General features: G+C 40.0%; 1 non-coding gene across 1 annotated transcript; it reads left to right on the top strand.

Moving 5' to 3' along the window:
- The first annotated feature begins 22948 nt into the window (after positions 1 to 22948).
- LOC127125026 (small nucleolar RNA R71) lies at positions 22949 to 23055 on the top strand. The gene has a single exon (XR_007804492.1). It is a non-coding gene; the product is annotated as a small nucleolar RNA R71 (small nucleolar RNA).
- The last annotated feature ends 864 nt before the right edge of the window (positions 23056 to 23919 follow it).

The raw sequence follows: 23919 nt of genomic DNA, 5'->3' as shown, positions 1-23919 counted from the left end.
GGTTGCGTAGTGGACGCCCACAAGGAGTCTTTCTTGTTGGGAAGATATGAAGACCCCGCCTAGAGGAGATTCTCTTGAGATATTGTTGCCCAACGAGTTTTTGGCACGATGATAGTATTCTCAAGTTAGATCAATGACTCTAGGGACCTTTTAACCCACTATATTTGGCGGTTATGTAGTATTTACCTAAAAAGTTTCAGACTTGTTGGGTTAATACGAAAACCCCAATCAGATGAGATCCCTTGGACGTATTATTACCTTACAGTAATATTTCCAACCTCGATCTATGATTCTGAGAACCTTGTTAGAACCCTGGACTCGAGAGTTGTGTAGTAAAATCCCCATGGAGCCTTCCTTGTTGGGATAATACGAAGACCTCACCTAGACGAGATCTTCTTAAGGATATTATTGTCCGACGAGTCTTCGTCACGGCAGTGACGTCCTCAAGAAATATCCATGACTCTGGGAACCTACCAACCGTAGAGCCTACCCATGGGGTTACATTAATCAGAGATATCCGTCATTTACCCGTTATTCTGATCCGTCTGAGAACACTTTGAACCTGTGATCCTAAACATGTCACTACACTCATACACATATCATTGCATCTGCAATCGTCATGCATTGCATATCATTTTCCAGCACAAAATAAATACAAAAAAAACTCATCCATCCTTCGTCCATAACCTGCTGTTGATTTCCCGACACTCATATCAGACTTGAAGTAGCTCTTGGAAGACCATGGATCCATTGGAGAAAAGTCACATTGCATTAAGAGGAGATGTTGACTCAATGAAAAATCAGCTAGACCAACTTGTGGAAGCTATGATAGTTTTAGCAAAGAAGGAAGACAATATTCAGCAGACTGCAGTTATTGAGAATGTTATGCTAGCTACAGTAAATGGTCTTACCCAACCTCAGCTTGTGGAAACCCCAGTTGATAACTCTACTGTACAAGAACGTCATGTTCTTCAAGATTCCTCATGTCATGATGCTGTTGAGTATCGCAGTTTTGCATTCTCCATGCCAGATTCCCATGGAACAAGCCTAGTGGTTATGCTGAACAACCACAAGATAATGGGATTGCTAAAAAATGTTGCGTGCTAGAGAAAAGACTCAAGGCCATAAGAGGACAAGATATTGTTGGACTGAATGCCTTAGACATGTGTTTGGTATCTGACCTGGTTATACCCCCAAAATTCAAAGTACCAGAATTTAAGAAGTACAAAGGGGATAGCTGTCCAAAGCACCATTTGGTGATGTTTTGCCGAAAAATAACCTCTCAGACCCACAATGATAAGCTAATGATTCATTATTTTCAGAACAGTTTGACTGGGGCATCATTGAGTTGGTATATGAAGTTAGAAAGGAGTCACGTTCAGTCATGGTTGGACCTAGCTAATGCCTTCTTGAAGCAATACAAATATAATTTGGACATGGCTCCATATCGCATGCAATTGAGAGCATTATCTCATGAAAGCAACAAATCTTTCAGAGGGTATGCCCAAAGATGGAGAGAGTTAGTAGGTCGCGTTGAACCACCACTCTCAGACAAAGAAGTGATGGAATTATTCAGGGATACCTTGCACAGTCCTTACTTCGAAAGGATGATTAGTAGTGCAGCATCAGACTTTGCATATTTGGTGTCAATTGGAGAATGCATCGAGTATGGCCTCAAAAGTGGAAAAATCCAATGCGCCTCAAATAGCCAAAGCGTTGATAGTGAATCTATTCCCAGTTCCCAAAAGGAAGAAGAGGATGAAATTAATGCAGTCTGGGAAGCTCCACAAGCTTCACACCAGACATCATTCTCTCCACATGGTCAGTATCCCATAAATCAAGGATGTCCCCAATATCAACGACGGATTTCACCTTAGCAGCCATACAAACAGCAGGATGTTCCACATCGACAATGCCAACACGCTCAATAAAGGCCAAGAAATCCAGAGAGTGATCGCGACTTTATGAGTCGAATGGGGTACTAACTGCAAGTGCACATTTCTATCGCGTAGTTTTAAAAGATATCGATCCCACAGGGACTTATGAATCGATATACCGTTTTCTAAGGTTACTTCGTAAAGCTAAGGCGAATGATATTTTGATTGTTTCGGGGGAAAAGTTAAAACTAAAATAAGATCTAAACTAAATATCAATTAAGCGGATATCGGTATGTAGTTCGTCGTAATTAGGGAATCAAATCTTCGTTGGTTTCTTGGTTTTAAAATAAATCCTTTCAGTAGACTCTATTGATTAAAAGCCTTTTCTCAAACTCTCGCTCTGTTGAATAGACTATGACTTTATATTAGCGTAGCTGTCACTTATTAGTTAAGTCCAAAATCACTTTTTGAAAACAATAGAATCTATAAAAACTCTTTTTATTAAAATAATAACCGTTTAAACGCCCTCGTCTCAAACTCTCGCTCTGTTGACTTAGATTATATAATTAAATTCAAATGCTTAACTCTCGTCCTCACATTTAACTTTTAAAAATACTTTTTGAAAAAGATTAGAATTTAATTAACTCTAAAAATTGCTTTCGCCCTGATCTAGAATTAATGTCCAATTTACACTGTCCAGTTAAAAACTCAAACTCTCGTTCTATTGATTTTAACTTCTTTAGTTTTTTACTCTCGTACAAAAACCTTGGTATTAAACCTGTAAATTGAGACCATAAAAAGAGTGATTTTATTTTTAAGCGTAATTAAATCAACTTAGTTTTGATTCCTTCATTCTGCTTACTTTACATACCGATACCTAAATAAATTAGCCAGACATGCTAAACAGATCTAAACAATCATCATGCTTAAATAGAAACATCTCAGGCAAATAATGTAAATAAACAATAAAGCAGGGCATATATAAATTCAAACAATAATTAAAGAACCTGAGTAATTAATAGCAGTCTTGAACACTCCACCACAGACCGGTTGGATTTGTTCTTGAATTCTTCAATCGGACAGGAAAATAAAAGTGAAGGAAAAAAAAACATAGGGTCTAACGTAAGGTTAGATCCGGTAAAAGATACACAGTAGTTTCCGGTGTAGAAACTATTATGTGAAAAATTAATTAAGTGCTGAAAGATTGACTGGAAAAGAAAATAGAAATTGCAAAGAAAAGTAAAAACTGTAAAAAAATAATGTTGTAAAGTATGCTTGCACGGCTGGAAGAGAAAAAGCACGAAGAAGAGCCAAGAGAGCAGGGTTTTTCCTTGGCTCTATTTATATTATCCCAATTTGTAACGGTTTCCAAAACTCCTTCCGTAAAAGTGGTCTTCACGTTTCCAAGGGTCAAGCGTAACAATAGGCTTCAACGTGCCTCTGTTGCGCTTCTGCAGCCAAAAATATAGGAGAATGGTGTGACGTCCGTCACACCATGTGTTACGCTCGTAACACAAGGCAGCAGGGCGTGACGCTTGTCACACCATGTGTGGCGCTCGTCACAGGCTCAGCGCTAGTACTTTTGGGCTGGGCTTTGGTTTTGTGAAATTTGCTTCTCTTCATTTCTTTTTGCACCTCCTTTTCTTCCTTTTTCACTTGTGCTTCAAATAAGCTACCTGAGACAAATAAAAGGAAAAATAACAAGTAATATCGAATAAAATGAAATAAATTGAAGTGAATAATAATATAATTTAATTAAATCGAGTCCAAAAATGTGATATTATTTCATATTATCAAACTCCCCCATACTTAGATCTTTGCTTGTCCTCAAGCAAGATAAAGTATAGAAATCGTTTTAAAAATTTGGCCAGATGAAATTTCAAAACACACATCAATTCGTACTAGGTTGCAGGTAAACCTTGTTTAGAAATAACCTGAGTCTAATCTTGACATCAAGAACTACCGTTACAACATCTGATAACCTTACCTCATGCAAACCAGTTTGAGTCATGCTATTATAACCAACCTAGTTCTTTTACTCTTATTTCACCCGTTTTCATTCTAGCGAAATCACATTAAGCCCTTTATCGTTTTACGCACATAGTGGAGTGACCGGTTAGTGATTCTGATCCCCTTTTTAGCTTGAAGCTCTGGTACATAAGTCGGATAACTTCGTTATTTAGTCCATTGCAAATTGCGGGGGATCGGACCGTAGTCCGCCCTACCAAGTTCAGCACCAGATACCTGCTGAACCAACTCATAATGGATCTTTCGTATTATGCTTTCATATGATATGCAGCCTTTAGATTAAATGATCTGGTAAGGATCACCTAACTTAGTTAGTGCATTTCCTGATATATATATTTTTATTTTGGGAATCATTCACTTATATTCATCGGCCCTCCACGTAGTTTGCTATTAAGATGGTGCTGACTTCTTGTATAAACTACTCGGGGTTACTATAAAGTTAAAAGTCCAGGGACTTGTATAACAGGTACCTTTTTGATCTAAACATGTTGAGGTTTGTTTAGAGCTTTGGGGCGGTAATAATTTTTGTCTTAATTTTTTTCTCAAGTTTGATAAAATAAGCAACCTTTATATTTACTGAGTGTGTTGAATTTTTGTTATGGCTCATGAAAATTTGAGGGAATAGATAATAGAAATTTTCTCACACTAGGGACTTAATTTAGAATAAATATATATTATAATAATTTTTTTTTCAATAGATTCATAAGAAAAGGAAATAACAATGAAAAGGGAAAGATAACATACTTGAAAAGGGAAGATTTAAAGAACAAGGTTTTCCCCCCCACACTTAAATGAAACATTGTCCCCAATGTTTCAAAGAAAACAAAAGAAATACAAAAAGAAAAAGAAACTAAAGTCAATGTTGCCTTCCGCCGCCTGTTCTTGGACCTGGTGATCTTTGACGTACTTCCAAATCATCAAACCTGCTGAGCAACTCAGCGAACCGCTGATCGATTATTGCATTCCTCGCTTCCTGTTGTTGTTGCATCTGGCGCATCATCTGCATCACTTCGAGATTCTGCGCTTGCATACCATCGATATCATCCATGATGTCGTCGTTGGTTGCTGGCCTTCTTCGTCGACGACGTCGTGAGGATGGACCAGCTGCATTATCGGAAGGGTTGAGCGGGACTGATTGTTGTGCAGGAACCTGATCACCCTGCCCCATTTCGGCAAACTCATCTGAAGGCGGGTTTACTTGTGTAGGCTCGGTAGCTTCGGGAGCATTCAGATCATAGATGTGGCGGTTGGGATTGGTGACATCTGTTAGGGCAATGTTGGGTAGAACAACGCTTGGGACTTCCTGGTTGTTCACCATAAGGTAATACCCTCCGTCTACCTTGTTTTTGATTAGGCGGTTGGACCGACAGTAGCTTATATCCATCAATAGGGGTGGGAGAGATTGTAAATTCTGAAGTCGATCCCAAAGATTTAAGCCAAGTGCTATGGTGGTGATTAATCCACCAATTACAAAAGGTTGACGACCTCTAGCACATAGGGTGCGGATATGATGAAATAGGAAGGAGGCAGCGTTTACCTGTGTATCTGCTGCAAAGACGCAGTGGAGGAAAAATAATTCCTTGGCGTTGACTTTGCTGTTGTTCGGTCGACCAAAAATAGTGTTTTGCAGGATGCGGATGAAGTACCGGATGGTTGGGTTATGTATATGTGAAGCAAGTAATACATCCCAGTTGTTGGTTTCCACACCGGAAATTTTTCTAAAGAGGTCGAAGGCGTTTATATGCCACTGGGAGTTCGGAGGTATTCTAGGGTGGACTTGCCCTTCTACAGGGAATTGTAGCATGGTGCTCAATTGGTTTTGGGATAGGGAATACTCGGTGTTGAACATGCGGAAGGTTGCGGTACCGGTTAAGTACTCGTCTTCACCGGTAGGAGTGTTGTACGAATAAGAACTTAAAAATTCTAAGGTGAGAGCGGGGTAGGTAGGTTGATTATGAGTGCAAAGAAAGGTTAAATCAGCAAGGCGGAGCATTCATTCTATACCTTGAAGTAATCCTAATTCTTGTAAACAATGTAAATCGGGATACCTGGTGGATTGGACGCCTCGCTGTTGGAAACGCTCAAACTGCTCCCTTTGATAATTTTCATCTTCGGATCGGAAGATGATATTTTCGAAATCTTGGTTTCCCGCCATACCGATATGTGGTTTGAAAGAGGTAATAAGGAGAGAAGGGAAATGAAATTGATTTTATAGAATGGTTTGTGGTGTATGAAGAAAGGTATGGTGGGTATTTATAGGAAAAATTTTGGGAGTTGGAAAGGGAGTGGTTGAAAAGTAAATAAATGTGGGTAAATGTGAATAAATGGGGAAGGTAAAAAGGTGGGATGGTGTAACGGTCGTGTCCCAACGGTTAGTAACGTTCACATAGTCAGAAGGTGTCACGCTCGTGACAGGGATGTTACGGGCGTCACAGGCACTTGGTGTGACGACCGTAATGGATTGTGTGACGCTCGTCGCACAGTCATTCTTGTAACGTACTTTGTTTTTATCATTATATATTATTGTTATTATTTTTTTATGCATATGTTTATTTTATTTTGCTATTGTGATACTTTTAAATTGCCTTGCATGCTATTCTACTTTCATAATATATATATCTTTAATAAGTCATGTAGGTGGCAACAGTAGAGAGCATTATTGATAGATATTTGCATAAGTCATAATAAAGTAAAATAAATCAATAGCTTCATAAAATAATCATAATGTAACATTGGAAGACAAAAGCAAACATGCGAAAGAAAAATAAATACTAAAATAATTTGAAACAAAATTAATGAATAACCTAAACTAAAACTAAGTAACTAAGAAAAACAACTTCTATCCATCTGCATGATCTCTGGTCGGAGGAGTAAATGAGTTAACACGGTTTAGCAACTCGTGGAACTGATTTGTCATACTGTTCATGTATCCCAGAAATTCTTGTCCCATGTTCGCTAACTCTTCTCTAAGGGCGTCCTGTTCTGACATCAAAGCCTGAATGGTGGTGTTATAATTAGCTCCGGGCACATGATGTCTAAGATCGGGTGTCATACGGTGAACTGACTTGGGGTGTTTTGCTTTTTATCGCAATATCGCGGATAGCAAGAGTCGCCACCGACTTTTCTTTTATCCAATAAGGAAAGGTGGAAAAGAACAGGAAAAACCTCAATAGATTTTGGGTTCGGGAGGTACGTTATACAAAGGGAAGGTGTTAGCACCCTTTGTATCCATGGTTATCCATGGGCTCTTAATTGCTGGATCACTTATATTTTTGTCTGAAAAGTGTTCGTGAATTGTTAAAAAAATGTTTCGAAAAGAGAGTTTAACTTTGTAATGATTCTCGTATGAATGTATACAAAGTATTTATCTCGTTTGATTTTGAAAACGGTTTAGAAAAATGTAACTTGGTAATGATTCCAGTATGAATGTATACCAAGTGGTGATTTTCTAGGATTTGCAAAGTGTGAGGGGTGGGAAATGTTTTAGGTTATGATCCAGCAATTGAGAGTTATACCTTCCTAAGGTCGTTATGAACGTTTCCTATCCTTATGAGGGTAAAACTGTCCTTACTATTGAGAAGTAAGTAATTTTACCCTTTGGATGTTTAAGGGTCATCGTAGGGTCATCGATAGGTCATTGAAGGCAACAGTTGTAAGGATACCTTAGCATTCGAAGGGACGATCATCATTTAACCGTAGGCTACACCGAAGGGTCATCGAGGGACGAAATCATATATTCGAAGGCAACATCCGAGGGACTATGATTTATTTTATGATGATTTAATCGAAGGGCCATTGCTAAGTGTATCCCTACATTCGCGGGACATGACCATAATACCGTAAGGCAACAAAGAGAGGTCCAAGATCACATATTTAAAGGCCATATTTTAAAGTTAATTAGGTAATTAGGATGAATCTCCACATTAAAATCAATACATTAAAATTAATACATTAAAATCAATACATTAAAATTAATACATTAAAATTAACACATTAAGATTAATTAAGCGATTTAGGGTGGATCTTCACAAGGTATCCCACAAATAAAGTGGAAGACTTAAACAACAATCTTTTCCTGGGACATGTGAACCTTTGCAAAAATTCAGCAAACGGGTTAGAACACCAAATCAGGGTGCAATCGAGGATTACACCACAAAAGAAATCACAACAGTAATAGGATCAGATAAACAATGCCTGGCTATGATAAAACATGAACGAAAAATCAGAACAGAAAAGTCGGCTACTGTCAGGTTCGCGCCTGCCTCGCCTAGCGAAGGCTTAGCGAATACTCGCTGCATGCTCGCTTAGCGACGTGCTAGCGAGCGACTGCGGATTCTGGTTTTGAGATCAGTATAATTTCAACCAATTTTATGCCTTATGGCTTTCATTACAGCAATTATATGGTTAATCATTTAAGGTATTCAAGTACCCACTAAAATTCACATGACAAACTTAAGATATTTTCATAAATTTAATCATAATGCCATATGCAAATTAAGAACATAAGGTAGTAATAGCAATGCCAACCTGTTTGTAATCGAATTGTAACCTTGAATTGGCCGATCGGATCGAATTGAGCGGAAGTGACCTTGCTGCCGCCGGCTTTTCCTTCAGGGTTTCCTTTAGGGTTACTCGGAATTCTCAGGGTTAGCCTCCGTTAATGTTAGGGTTTGCTTGCTAGGGTTCTCCTCTCTCCTTTTTTCGTTCTCTTTTCGTTCTGGAGTTGGGGTATTTATAATACTCCTTTGATGACCTAATGGGCTCAGAGTGAAGCCCGAAATTTTCTGTTGTCTGTCAGCTTCGCTAGGCGAGCGTGTAGCGAACGCGTAGCGAACGTTCGCTAGGCGAGCGTGTAGCGAGCGCGTAGCGAACAGGCCAGTTTGGGCCATTTTCTGGATTGGGCCATTCGTGAGCTGGGCCTTTGTTCCTTTAAGATCAGTGTCATAAAAACGAGTCGGAATGCCCTGCAAAATGTCTTAAAATATTAATGGGCAAATTTTGGGGTATGACATCGGGTATTGCCGATTTTTCGGTCGGGACAGGTTGAGGAGGAGGATCAATATCATAATAGCCAGATGGTGTCTGAGGGTCAGATTCAGCATAAAGGATCTGGTCGTCACAAATCTCATAGTCCTGGATGGATTCAGTAGATCTAGCAGGAGAGGGTGTTGCGTTCAGATTGTAGAGCCAGTTATTGCGGTTATGAACACTAGTCCTTGGACTAGGCAAGGTGAATAGGCAAAGAACTTGGTTGTTAATTATAAGCTCAAACTCTTCAGACCCTAGGTTTGCTATAAACATAGTGTTGAAGAGAAAGGGTATACTCATAGTCGCAATGCCACAGAAAGGGCTTAAGTCAGGCATAGGTTGACGTAATCCGATAGCATTACCAATCATGGTTATCAAGCCGCCTATTTGAATTGGTGCTCGTTCATCTTGGATAAGACGGTCAAAATTTGCCAACATAAAAGTGGCACCGTTTACTAGACGGTTCTGGGATGCACAAAATATGATGAAGAGTTCATCACGTGAAACTAAGGTACTATTTGACTTCTTCCCAAATAAGGTGTGGGTCAGGATCTTATGGAAATAACGAAAGGCCGGGTTATGTATGTTTCCAGAAAGAAACTCATGTTCCTCGGGATCGTCATTTCCAGTCAAGCTTCCCCAAAAGTGTTCAAGTTCTCTGTATTCAAAAAGTTCTTCTTGGCTCACTGTGAATGTATCAAGGGAGGTAGGGAAACCTAAAAGGTTGGTAAAGTCTTGAATATTAAATTGATACTCCATGTTGAACATTCTGAACTGAATGAAACCTCTGCTTATTCCTTTTCCATGGCTGGGTAGATAGATCAGAGAACTAAGGAATTCTAGAGTCAGTCTCTGATAAGTGACGAATTGTCTACGGATAGGAGTAGTTTTGAAATTCTAGTTATCAGACTTTAGATGTCACACGGGTTGTTATGACATCCAATTCTGCACAGACAGGAATTATGCAGAACTTAAACGTAAGTGCAGTAAATAACACAAGTAATTGTTTACCCAGTTCAGTCCAACATGACCTACATCTGGGGGCTACCAAGCCAGGGAGGAAATCCACTATTAGTAGTATCAATTCAAAGCTAAACTCACCCGTTTACAACTTATCACTTAATCCCTACCCAATGCAATTTCAATCTTACACTAAGATCAGAGTTCCTACTCACTCCCCCTCAATCACCTCAGTGATTACTACCTTTAATCAATATTAAAGACAATTTGAAGTCACACTTCAAACAACTCTTGATTGTGCTTCACAGCTTTAATCAAGATACACAGCACTCACGCTTAAAAGCTTTGAGCGACACAACACTTACAACTCAATGAACACCCTATGCCACAACAATCATCTACTTGATAATGGCTTGGCGTACAAGATACGTCTAATACAAGACTCACAAAAATACAGCAGTGAAGTATGATGGACACACAAAATCTTCACGCCTCAAAATCCCTGAAGAATAGCCTGAGAAAAAGCTGAAACAGAAAACTGAACAACCTACAATATAGCATATGCTGTCAGGAATGAATGTCATGACATTCAGCTTGACATCAAGGTCCATATGCTGAGTCTGTTTTTCCAGAAAACAGACTGTACAATTTTGCTGACCTGTACATGATCAAAATGACCATACTACAGTAACAGCTTACATTAATAAATGTCAAAGTGTCCAATTTAACATTTACACATTTGGCCTTAAGTTAGTTCTGTTATTCTCTTGAAGAACAGACTAAGTAACATGCTGAAGTATAGCAGAACACCACTCTGTCTAATGTTCAGTAGCTGCTGTCAATGATGAATGTCATAACATCCAGTTTGACATTCAGTCAGTAGGCCTTATGCCAGGTCTGGTCTTTCCTTGATAACCAGACTGGAAATAAATACTAAGTTCTAATAGAACACCAGTTGTTCTATTCCTTAGTATCTGCTGACAGGTATGAAAGTCACAGCATCCAGTTTGACATTCAATAAATCCTGTGTTAGCTAATCCTGCAGTAACTACTCAAGTGTGTCATGACATCAGTCAAGACATCAGAGTACAGTTAGATATTCTAACCTACAATGTAGTCACACATACATACCATGTCATGACATCAGTCAAGACATTAGTAACCAGCTAGTGTTTTACCATATAATGCAGCCAATTAAGCACCTACAAACTCCCCTTTTGGCAAATTTTTGGCTAAAACACTTTGATCCCCATAACAGAGTTCATAGCAGCGGAATCACACACCTAGCAGGAAATAAGCCTAGCTAATACACTTAGAGTGGCAGCACACTCACACACATGGAAGTTAAATAAAAACTTCACAAAGCAGCACACATACAGAAGTCAAATCTAAAATCTAAACTTCAACACACAGCAGCTGCAGGGGAGGGAATCTGTCACGAGAGTTTGTTGTAGAGACCCACACTCTGTTTGTCAGGGGTGGTGGTTATTACTCCCCCTTTTTGTCAAAAATGTTGCCAAAGCCAACAACAAAACCAGAGAACAATGACAGAGTTACAGACTTGGTTTTACTCCACAGTTTCAACCAAGTTAGCATCCACTTGATCTTGCTTCACAGCTTTGATCAAGTAATCACCCACTTTTGCTTTACAGTAGGTACCACCATATCAGATGCCATGATATTTTTTCTGACATCCAGAACCACTCCTGCATGAACAACATCCTTGAACTCCTGCAGGTACATTGGCCTTCTCACGGTAGGGTGTCTCCTTACCCTCTTGTAGCCACACTTGTTGCAAGTAGCATAACTGTGATCTGTTGACCAATCAGAGCATAGTACCAATTGTTTAATAGGCAGAGATATTAAACAATACATCCCAAACATCAGTGGTTGCTATAAGGTCTCAGAGAGACATATTCCCAGTTTGCTCCTTAAGTTTTCAAACTGAGTAGCATCCAGAGCCTTTGTAAATATGTCAGCCAGTTGAAGGTCCGTGGCTACATGTTCCAAAGTGATCACCTTGTCTTCCACCAGATCTCTGATGAAGTGGTGCCTAATGTCAATATGTTTGGTCCTGCTGTGTTGGATGGGATTCTTGGAGATATTGATGGCACTGAGATTATCACAGAACAATGTCATGACATTTTGAGTGACATTGTACTCAGTGAGCATCTGTTTCATCCAAACCAGTTGGGAACAACTGCTTCCAGCAGCTATGTATTCAGCCTCTGCAGTGGACAGAGAAACACAATTCTGCTTCTTGCTGAACCAAGATATGAGATTGTCTCCTAAGAAGAAACATCCACCTGATGTGCTTTTTCTGTCATCAGCACTCCCGGCCCAGTCAGCATCACAGTACCCAGATAGGACAGGCTCAGACCCATGTGAATACAGCATCCCATAGTCACAAGTCCCATTGATGTACTTGAGAATCCTTTTGACTTGATTCAAGTGGCTCACCTTAGGCTCTTCTTGGTATCTAGCACAAACTCCAACTGCATAAGAAATGTCAGGTCTACTTGCAGTTAGGTAAAGTAGGCTTCCTATCATGCTTCTATACAAGCATTGATCAACACCAGGCCCTCCTTCATCTTTGGTTAACTTCAGATGAGTAGGCGCAAGAGTCCTCTTGTGCCTAGCATTATCCATACCAAACTTCTTAACTATGTTCTTGGCATACTTGCTTTGGGAGAGAAACATAGAGTCCTCCATTTGGTTTACTTGCATTCCAAGGAAATAGGTCAGTTCTCCAACTAGACTCATTTCAAACTCGGATTGCATCTGGTGAACAAATTGTTGAACCATTTGTTCTGACATTCCACCAAAGACTATATCATCCACATAGATTTGAGCAATCATGATTTTTCCGTCTTCATCCCTCATAAATAAGGTTTTATCTATTCCACCTTTTCTGTATCCATTTGAGGTCAGAAATTCGGTCAACCTTTCATACCATGCTCTAGGTGCTTGTTTCAACCCATACAAGACTTTCCTTAACTTGTATACATGCTTAGGTTGGTTAGGATCACAGAACCCTTTAGGTTGTTCCACAAAGACTTCTTCATTCAAGTAGCCATTCAAGAATGCACTCTTCACATCCATTTGGAATAGTTTAAACTTCAGGATGCATGCTACCCCTAACAGCAATCTGATGGACTCAAGCCTAGCCACAGGAGCAAATGTCTCATCAAAATCTACCCCTTCAACTTGAGTGTATCCTTGAGCTACTAGTCTTGCTTTATTCCTAGTAATTACTCCTTTCTCATTAGATTTGTTTTTGTAGATCCACTTGGTACCAATGATGTTGGTCCCTTCAGGCCTTGGAACTAGCTCCCATACTTCATTCCTTTTGAACTGCTCAAGTTCCTCTTGCATGGCAATGATCCAGTATTCGTCAGTCAGGGCTTATTTCACGTTCTTTGGTTCAACCTTGGATACAAAGCAGGAATTTGAGCTTATTCCTCGTGACCTGGTAGTCACACCACTATTGGGATCCCCTATGATAAGATCCTTAGGGTGGTCTTTCTGAATTCTGATAGATGGCACTTTGGTGGTTGCATCTGCTTCACATTCAGGAGGAGGTTCCTCTACTTCTTCAGACTTGACTGGAAAGTCAGTTGAACTGTCAAGGAATGTTTCAACATCCTCCATGACATCGGTTCCTTCCTCTTTATCGTCCACAATAACATTTATGGATTCCATCAGGACATTGGTCCTGTAGTTGAACACTCTGTAGGCTCTGCTGTTAGTGGAGTATCCCAGAAATATACCCTCATCACTTTTGGGATCTAGCTTCCTTCTTTGTTCACGATCTGTGAGAATGTAGCATTTACTTCCAAAGATATGAAAGTACTTCACAGTGGGTTTTCTGCCTTTCCATATTTCATACAGAGTGGAGGAGGTTCCTTTTCTCAAGGTGACTCTGTTGTGAACATAGCACGCGGTATTCATTGCTTCAGCCCAAAAGTGCATGGGGAGCTTCTTTGCATGAATCATTGCCCTGGCAGATTCTTGAATAGTTCTATTTTTTCTTTCAACTATTCCATTCTGCTGAGGGGTTATAGGGGAGGAGAACTCATGACTTATTCCTTCAGAAGAGAAAAACTCATCAAACTTGGAACTCTTGAACTCCGTAGCATGATCACTTCTAATCCGGACCACACAACTGTCCTTTTCCCTTTGAAGTCTTATGCACAGGTCTTTGAAGACATCAAATGTATCTGACTTCTCTCTGATGAAGCTTATCCACGTGTATCTGGAATGGTCATCAACCACCACGTAGGCATATTTCTTCCCACCAAGGCTTTCAACCTGCATGGGTCCCATTAAATCCATGTGCAGCAGTTCCAGAACTCTGGAGGTTGTGGGATGTCCCAGCTTCGGATGTGACATCTTGGTTTGCTTGCCCACCTGGCATTCACCACAGACTCTTCCTTCATCAATGAGCAGCTTTGGGATCCCTCTGACTGCTTCCTTGGATATAATCTTCTTCATTCCCCGTAAGTGGAGATGTCCAAGGCGTCTATGCCACATCTTCACCTCCTGTTCTTCCTTGGTTGAGGAGCATATTGTTGAAAAGTTAGAGACTTTAGGTTCCCACAGATAACAGTTATCTTTGGACCTGGTTCCTCTCATAACTTCCTGATTGTCACCATTAGTCACAATGCACAGCTCCTTAGTAAACTGAACATGAAACCCTTGATCATACAGCTGACTTATGCTGATGAGGTTTGCAGTTAGTCCTCTTACTAACAACACATTATTCAGTTTTGGAACTCCAGAGCAGTCCAGCTTACCCACACCTTTTATTTTACCTTTGGCACCATCACCAAAGGTCACATAGCTGGTAGTGTGAGGTTGAATATCCACCAGTAGATTTTCCATACCAGTCATATGTCTTGAGCATCCACTGTCAAAGTACCAGTCTTCTCTGGTAGAAGCCCTTAGAGCAGTGTGTGCTATCCTAGCATACCATTGTTGCTTCTTGATGGGAACATATCGCTTATATGGTTTATGCTTAGGCCTGACATGTGAGGCTTGGTTAGGGAAACCATGAATCCAGTAGCAGAAGGCTTTTATATGACCAAGCCTACCACAGTGGTGACACCTCCACTCCTGGTATTTCCTCTTCTGATGATCATTCATCCTAGTTCCTCGATGTTGAGACATTGGCTTTGACTTCCGCTTGAACTTCTGAACTTTAGCCTTTGGGCGTTTGTGTTCAGCTGAGGTTCTTTTCCCAAATCCTAGGCCATATTTGGTTCCAGACTGTTGTCCCACCTTTAGAATCTCTTCCAAGGTGTCAGTTCCCTTATTCATCATTCTGATGGATTTAGTCATCTGATTCAGCTTGGAGGTCAGCAGGGCTATCTCACCATTTAGACCCTCTATGACAGACAGTTGTTTCTGTCTCTCATCTTCTAGTTCCTTGATGAGTTTCTTCTGCTTTTCTCCTTGTGCACGCGCTTCTGCACTGGTGGTACACAGCTTCTTATAGGCTGCAGCAAGTTCATCAAAGGTCAGTTCATCTGCACTTGAGTCATCATCAGAGGTACAAACACTGGTTAGTGCAGTGACATGTTTGGCAGATTCTCCTTCAGATTCACTTTCAGAATCTCCTTTAGACCATGTGATAGTTAGCCCCTTCTTTTGCATCTTGAGATAAGTAGGACATTCAGCTCTGACGTGTCCATACCCTTCACAACCATGACACTGGATTCCCTTGCCTTGGTTGAACTTTTCTTCATAAGTTGATCTTTTCCTGATGTCAGACGAGATGTTCTTGACATTAGGTCTCCCTCTTTGATCAATCTTCTTCACGAACTTGTTGAACTGTCTCCCAAGCATGGCTAAAGCTTCTGATATACTTTCATCACCTTCAGTATATCCTGCTTCTGACTCCTCTTCAGCATTAGAAACAAAAGCTATGCTTTTGTTCTTCTTTTCAGCATTCTCACACAAGCCCATTTCAAAGGTTTGGAGAGAATCAATGAGCTCATCCACCTTCATATTGCAGATGTCCTGCGCCTCCTCTATGGCTGTGACCTTCATAGCAAATCTCTTAGGCAAGGACCTGAGAATCTTTCTTACAAGTTTCTCTTCAGCCATTTTCTCACCTAGTCCACCAGAGGTGTTTGCTATTTCAAGAATATTCATGTGAAAGTCATGAATAGTCTCATCCTCTTTCATCCTCAGATTTTCAAACTTGGTGGTCAGCATCTGAAGTTTGGACATCTTCACCTTGGGAGTACCTTCATGAGTTACTTTGAGGGTATCCCAAACTTCCTTAGCTAGTTCACAGTGGTGCACCAGCCTGAAGATGTTCTTACTGATTCCATTGAACAATGCATTCAGGGCCTTGGAATTTCCAAGAGCTAATGCCTCTTGCTCCTTGTCCCACTCTTCTTCAGGAATCTGCACACTGACTCCATCTTCACCTGTCCTCATTGGATGTTCCCATCCTTTGTTGACAGCTCTCCAGACTTTGCTATCTAGAGACCTTAAGAAGGCTATCATACGAGACTTCCAGTCATCATAATTAGAGCCATCCAACATGGGTGGTCTATTTGAGTGTCCTATATCCTTGTCCATGGTACTAGAAAGTAACTTCCCTAGATCTCACCCAGAAATTAACAGGCAGGGTGCCTGCTCTGATGCCAATTGAAATTCTAGTTATCAGACTTTAGATGTCACACGGGTTGTTATGACATCCAATTCTGCACAGACAGGAATTATGCAGAACTTAAACGTAAGTGCAGTAAATAACACAAGTAATTGTTTACCCAGTTCAGTCCAACATGACCTACATCTGGGGGCTACCAAGCCAGGGAGGAAATCCACTATTAGTAGTATCAATTCAAAGCTAAACTCACCCGTTTACAACTTATCACTTAATCCCTACCCAATGCAATTTCAATCTTACACTAAGATCAGAGTTCCTACTCACTCCCCCTCAATCACCTCAGTGATTACTACCTTTAATCAATATTAAAGACAATTTGAAGTCACACTTCAAACAACTCTTGATTGTGCTTCACAACTTTAATCAAGATACACAGCACTCACGCTTAAAAGCTTTGAGCGACACAACACTTACAACTCAATGAACACCCTATGCCACAACAATCATCTACTTGATAATGGCTTGGCGTACAAGATACGTCTAGTACAAGACTCACAAAAATACAGCAGTGAAGTATGATGGACACACAAAATCTTCACGCCTCAAAATCCCTGAAGAATAGCCTGAGAAAAAGCTGAAACAGAAAACTGAACAACCTACAATATAGCATATGCTGTCAGGAATGAATGTCACGACATTCAGCTTGACATCAAGGTCCATATGCTGAGTCTGTTTTTCCAGAAAACAGACTGTACAATTTTTCTGACCTGTACATGATCAAAATGACCATACTACAGTAACAACTTACATTAATAAATGTCAAAGTGTCCAATTTAACATTTACACATTTGGCCTTAAGTTAGTTCTGTTATTCTCTTGAAGAACAGACTAAGTAACATGCTGAAGTATAGCAGAACACCACTCTGTCTAATGTTCAGTAGCTGCTGTCAATGATGAATGTCATAACATCCAGTTTGATATTCAGTCAGTAGGCCTTATGCCAGGTCTGGTCTTTCCTTGATAACCAGACTGGAAATAAATACTAAGTTCTAACAGAACACCAGCTGTTCTATTCCTTAGTGTCTGCTGACAGGTATGAAAGTCACAGCATCCAGTTTGACATTCAATAAATCCTGTGTTAGCTAATCCTGTAGTAACTACTCAAGTGTGTCATGACATCAGTCAAGACATCAGAGTACAATTAGATATTCTAACCTACAATGTAGTCACACATACATACCAGCTAGTGTTTTACCATATAATGCAGCCAATTAAGCACCTACAGGTTTCCCACCCTATTTGACTCAGGAAATACAAGACACTCTCTCTTAGTCCAAGGACAGTCATTGCCCAGTCATCAGCGTACAAACTAGGTAGCATCTCTCTCTCTGCTAGTTCCTCAAACTTTTGTTTCTGAGCTTTCCCTCTGAATTTGATACCCATACGATCAATTTGTCCCATCAGGTTAGTGTTAGCTAGAGAAAGGAAAAACAAGAGTTTTAGTCAGGATTTGGCCAAATGCCGAAAGAATAGAAGAAGAAAAATTTAAAATAGATTAAGAATGAATACTAAATAAAATTTAAAAGAATAATTAAGTAAGAAATGAAAATATAAATATTTGTGGGTTGTCTCCCACTAAGCGCTTTGTTTAATGTCGCAAGCTCGACAATAAACTATCAAATATAATCTATAAAATTTGGGGGCACTACGTCTAAGTGCAGGACTTGTGAATCTTCAATGTTCTCTGTATGATGATAATGTTTTAGACGCTGCCCGTTTACGATAAACGGTTCAATGGATTTTCCTTTAATTTCCACCGCTCCACTGGGGAAAACATTAGTAATTTGAAAAGGACCTGACCATCTAGATCGTAGTTTTCCCGGGAATAACTTTAGCCTAGAGTTGAATAACAGGACTGTATCGCCTTGTTCGAAGATTTTCCTTGATATGCGCTTGTCATGCCATTGTTTTGTTCTTTCTTTGTAGATTCTGGCATTCTCGGAAGCGTCTCGTCTGAGTTCCTCTAATTCGTTTATATCAAGGATTCGCTTTTCACCGGCGGCTTTATAGTTTAAATTTAGATTTTTAATAGCCCAGTAGGCCTTATGTTCCAATTCTACCGGGAGGTGGCAAGATTTTCCATAAATAAGCTTAAATGGGGTTGTCCCTATGGGAGTTTTATAAGCAGTTCGATACGCCCATAAAGCTTCTGGTAATTTCAATGACCAGTCTTTCCTTGAGGTGGTGACTGTTTTTTCCAATATGTTTGATTTCTCTGTTAGACACTTCCACTTGCCCACTGGTTTGAGGGTGGTAAGGTGTCGCTACTCTATGCCTTACGCCATACTTAAACAGTAGTTTTTCGAGTACCTTGGATATGAAATGCGATCCACCATCACTGACTACTATTCTCGGGACACCAAATCTTGGAAATATTATATTCTTAAAGAGTCTAGTTACTACTCGTGTGTCGTTCGTTGGAGAAGCTATAGCTTCAATCCATTTTGATACGTAGTCAACCGCTACGAGTATGTACTTGTTACCGAAAGAAGACGGAAAAGGTCCCATGAAGTCTATTCCCCACACGTCGAAAATCTCTACTTCCAAAATGCCCTTTTGTGGCATCTCGTCACGTCTAGATATGTTTCCTGTGCGTTGACATCTATCACATTTCTTGATAGCCGCATGCACATCCTTCCATATATTTGGCCAATAAAAATCGGCTTGTAGGATTTTGGAACAGGTTTTGGATGTACTTGCATGTCCACCATAAGGAGCGGAGTGACAGTGTTGGATTATATTTTCTACCTCTTCTTCAGGTATACACCGACGGAAAATACCGTTGGGGCCTCTTTTGAAAAGTAAAGGGTCATCCCAGTAATAGTGTTTTATGTCATAGAAGAATCGTTTCTTTTGCTGGTAGGATAAAGTAGGTGGAATTATTCCGGCAGCTAAATAATTGACGAGATCAGCGTACCATGGTGTAACACATATAGCTAAGGTGGTTTCTACCTGTTTATCAGTTTTATTTTCTTCCAAAGTAGCTATAAGTTTATCGTACGAGAAATCATCGTTGATCGATGTTGTTTCCGGTTCCAAGTTTTCAAGTCTAGAGAGGTGATCTGCTACTACATTTTCAGTTCCTTTTTTATCTTTGATTTCCAAATCGAACTCTTGTAGCAACAGGATCCACCTTAGGAGTCTAGGTTTAGCATCCTTTTTTGTTAAGAGGTACTTGATAGCTGCGTGGTCGGTGTAAATGATTATTTTGGCTCCGACCAAGTAAGAACGAAATTTATCTAGTGCAAACACTACTACTAATAGTTCTTTCTCGGTTGTGGCGTAATTCATTTGTGCTTCATCTAGAGTTCTACTTGCGTAATATATGACGTGAAGCTTTTTATCCTTTCGTTCTCCTAAAACAGCGCCCACGGCGTAATCACTGGCATCACACATTATTTCGAATGGTTCATTCCAATCTGGTGTCTGCATTATGGGCGCGGAGATCAATGCTTGTTTAAGCGTCTGGAATGCTTCTAAACATTTGTTGTTGAAGATGAATTCAGCATCTTTCATCAATAGTCCGGTCAAAGGTTTAGCTATTTTAGAGAAGTCTTTAATGAATCGTCGGTAAAAACCAGCATGACCTAAGAAGCTTCGTACTTCTCTTACAGTTTTCGGAGGTTGAAGGTTTTCGATTATCTCTATTTTGGCTTTGTCTACTTCAATTCCTCTATTTGAGATGATATGTCCTAAAAAAATTCCTTCTTGTACCATAAAGTGACATTTTTCCCAATTAAGTACTAGGTTTACTTTTACACATCGTTCTAGAACTCTTTCTAGGTTTTCAAGACATTCTTCAAAGCTTTGCCCGCATACGGAAAAGTCATCCATATATACTTCCATGATATTTTCGAGGAAATCGGCGAATATTGCCATCATGCACCTTTGGAAGGTTGCGGGAGCATTGCACAAGCCAAACGACATTCGTCTATAAGCGAAAGTGCCAAAAGGACACGTGAATGTTGTCTTTTCTTGGTCATCAGGATGAATTGGTATTTGAAAGAAGCCTGAGTAACCGTCTAGATAGCAGAAATGAGAATGTTTTGCTAATCGTTCTAACATCTGGTCAATGAATGGTAAAGGGAAATGATCTTTTCGGGTTGCTTTGTTTAGTTTCCTATAGTCAATGCACATTCTCCATCCCGATTCGATTCGTTTGGTTATAGTTTCCCCTTTTTCATTTTCAATAACTGTTATACCTCCTTTCTTCGGTACTACGTGTACAGGACTAACCCATTTGCTATCAGATATAGGATATATGATACCTGCCTCTAATAACTTGGTTACTTCCTTCTTCACTACCTCACTCAGGATCGGGTTCAGTCTCCTCTGATGTTCCCTAGAAGTTTTACAGTCTTCTTCTAGCATGATACGGTGCATACAAATAGAAGGACTTATTCCTTTAAGGTCGGTGATGTTGTATCCTAGTGCGGTTGGATATTTTCTTAAGATATGCAGGAGTTTTTCGGTTTCGAGTTTTCCTAGGTCTGCATTAACTATCACTGGTCGTTCAAGTTCTAAGTCTAGGAATTCATACCTCAGATTTTTGGGAAGTGTTTTCAGGTCTAGGGTTGGTTTCTTAAGGCATTGCGTAGGATCCGGTGTTATTGCTAAACATTGGTTGAGTTTGTCTTCTACAAGATAGTCAGACGATTTGTCCTTTTCTAACTCTGTTTCTTTTATGCATTCATCGATGATATCCATGAAGTAACATGTATCTTCTATTGCAGGTGCTTTCAAAAATTGGGAAAGAATGAACTCAATTTTCTCTTCTCCTACTTCGAAAGTGAGTCGTCCTCGTTTTACGTCTATGATCGCACCGGCAGTTGCTAAGAATGGTCTTCCCAATATAATGGGTGTAACTTCATCTTCTCTAATGTCCATAATTATAAAATCGGTTGGGATGTAGAATTGACCTATGCGCACAGGAACGTTTTCAAGAATTCCTACAGGATATCTAACAGAACGATCTGCTAGTTGCACAGACATTTTAGTTGGTCTTAATTCTCCCATTTCAAGTTTCTTGCATATGGATAAGGGCATAACACTAATACCGGCTCCTAAATCGCATAAGGCTTTATCTATGACAAATTTTCCTATGTGACAGGGTATAGAGAAACTACCTGGATCTTTAAGTTTATGAGGCATATTCTGGATTATAGCGCTACATTCAGCAGTGAGTGTAACAGTTTCACTATCTTCAAGTTTCCTTTTATTAGAAAGAATTTCTTTTAAGAACTTAGCATATGAGGGCATCTGCGTAATAGCTTCTGTAAATGGAATTGTGACGTTTAACTGTTTCAGTAGGTCAACAAATTTTTTAAATTGGCCCGCATCTTTGGTTTTAATAAGCCTTTAAGGGTAAGGGATAGGTGGTTTATAAGGTGGTGGAGGTACATAAGGTTCTTTCTTTTCTACGGTTTCCTTATTACTCTCTTCCTTTTCCTTAGGTGTACTTTCTTCCTCAATTGACTTCTTAGAGTTTTGGTTTTCATTTCTTGGATCTACTGGTCCTTCCACTTCCGTTCCACTTCTTAGTATGATTGCATGAGCGTGGCTTTTCGGGTTAGGTTGGGGCTGTCCAGGAAATGCACCAGTTGGGGCAGCAGTAGGCGCTTGTTGTTGAGCTACTTGTGATATTTGTGTTTCCAGCATTTTGTTATGGGTAGCCAAGGCATCTACTTTACTTGCTAGTTGTTTGATTTGTTCGCTAGTGTGTATATTCTGGTTTAAGAAATCTTTATTGGTTTGCTGTTGAGAAGCTATGAAGTTCTCCATCATTATTTCCAAGTTGGATTTCCTAGGAACATTATTGTTAGGTGTAGATGGGGTCGGCTTTTGATATCCAGGAGGTATAGCTGGGGCTTGATTTGGAGCTTGTCCTGGTGCGTATAAAGCATTATTACTCTTATATGAAAAATTAGGATGATTCTTCCAGTTTGAGTTATAGGTGTGTGAGTAGGGATTTCCTTGAGCATAATTTACTTGTTCTGCTTGGATCCCGGTTAGGAGTTGACAATCAGCAGGAGTGTGACCTTGGATTCCATAGACTTCGCAATTCTGAGTTGCGGCAACCACGTTGGTTGGAGGTGATACATTCAAACTTTCAATTTTCTGGGCCAGGGCTTCCACTTTTGCATTAACATGATCAAGGCTACTTATCTCGTACATGCCACTTTTCGTTTGAGGTTTCTCTACCATTGCTCGGTCGCTTCCCCACTGATAATGGTTTTGGGCCATGCTTTCGATAAGTTGATAAGCACCGGCATAAGGTTTATCCATAAGTGCACCACCTGCTGCGGCGTCTATTGTTAACCTTGTGTTGTACAAGAGACCATTATAGAAGGTATGAATTACTAACCAGTCCTCTAAACCATGGTGTGGACAAAGTCTCATCATGTCTTTGTATCTTTCCCATGCTTCGAAAAGAGACTCGTTATCTTTCTGTTTAAATCCATTTATCTGGGCTCTCAACATAGCTGTTTTGCTTGGAGGAAAATATCGGGCAAGGAAGACTTTCTTCAACTCGTTCCATGTGGTAACTGAGTTGGAAGGAAGAGACTGAAGCCATCTTCTAGCTTTATCTCTTAACGAGAAAGGAAAAAAGGCGAAGTCGAATTGCCTCTGAAGTGACACCATTAGCTTTAACAGTATCAGCGTATTGGACAAATACGGATAAATGAAGGTTTGGATCCTCGGTAGGATTTCTAGAGAATTGATTCTGTTACACTGCCTGCAACAGAGAAGGTTTAAGTTCGAAGTTGTTTGCTTCGATTGCGGGTGGAGCAATACTCGAATGCGGCTCATCTTGCGATGGAGCGGCGTAATCTCGAAGAGCACGAGCTGGTTCTGCCATCTCGGGTATTGGCGAAGGAAGAAGATTTTTGAGGTCAGGCACTTCGATAGGAGGGAGATTGTTTGCAGCACGATATTCCCAAATTCATCGTAAGACTCGGAGATATAGTTCGATGTCGTTGATTCGTAAGTAAAACGGCTCGCCTTGTGAGCGAGTGTGTGGCATACAAATCAACGAAAGAAGAAGAAATAAAAATTGCCTTAGTCTCTACAGCGTAACAGAAGAGTTAGATATCGACTAAATAAAAGTCCCCGGCAACGGCGCCAAAAACTTGATCGCGACTTTATGAGTCGAATGGGGTACTAACTGCAAGTGCACAGTTCTATCGCGTAGTTTTAAAAGATATCGATCCCACAGGGACTTATGAATCGATATACCGTTTTCTAAGGTTACTTCGTAAAGCTAATGCGGATGATATTTTGATTGTTTCGGGGGAAAAGTTAAAACTAAAATAAGATCTAAACTAAATATCAATTAAGCGGATA

This window comes from Lathyrus oleraceus, chromosome 2 (assembly GCF_024323335.1).
Source record: "Lathyrus oleraceus cultivar Zhongwan6 chromosome 2, CAAS_Psat_ZW6_1.0, whole genome shotgun sequence".
NCBI classification, from domain to species: Eukaryota; Viridiplantae; Streptophyta; class Magnoliopsida; order Fabales; family Fabaceae; genus Lathyrus; species Lathyrus oleraceus.
Note: the sequence above shows the minus strand (reverse complement) of the source record. Positions and strands in the feature narration are given on the sequence as shown.